Source organism: Pteropus vampyrus, unplaced genomic scaffold, assembly GCF_000151845.1.
Source record: "Pteropus vampyrus isolate Shadow unplaced genomic scaffold, Pvam_2.0 Scaffold27, whole genome shotgun sequence".
NCBI classification, from domain to species: Eukaryota; Metazoa; Chordata; class Mammalia; order Chiroptera; family Pteropodidae; genus Pteropus; species Pteropus vampyrus.
Window position 1 is genome coordinate 10879663 of NW_011888808.1, and position 278 is coordinate 10879940.

A 278-nucleotide genomic window follows, 5' to 3' on the forward strand; every position below is an offset into this window, starting at 1 on the left:
AATCAATTCATTTTTATTGAGCACATACTATGTACCAGGCAGTGGACAAGGTTCCAGGAATAGAAATGCCAAACAATATGTTCCCTCTCCTCAAAAAGTTGCATCTAGAGGAGTAGCATATAGGCAAAAATATTGTTAGCAGGTCCTTCGCAGCCTGGGGTTAAGAATACAATGTTAGTGATAGTAAAGAGTTTTCCCCTGGTTTTGCTCCCTCCTGCCCTGAGGGAATTCCAGCCCCTGCAAATTCCTCTCCAATATTTCTGGGAGCAACAACAGAA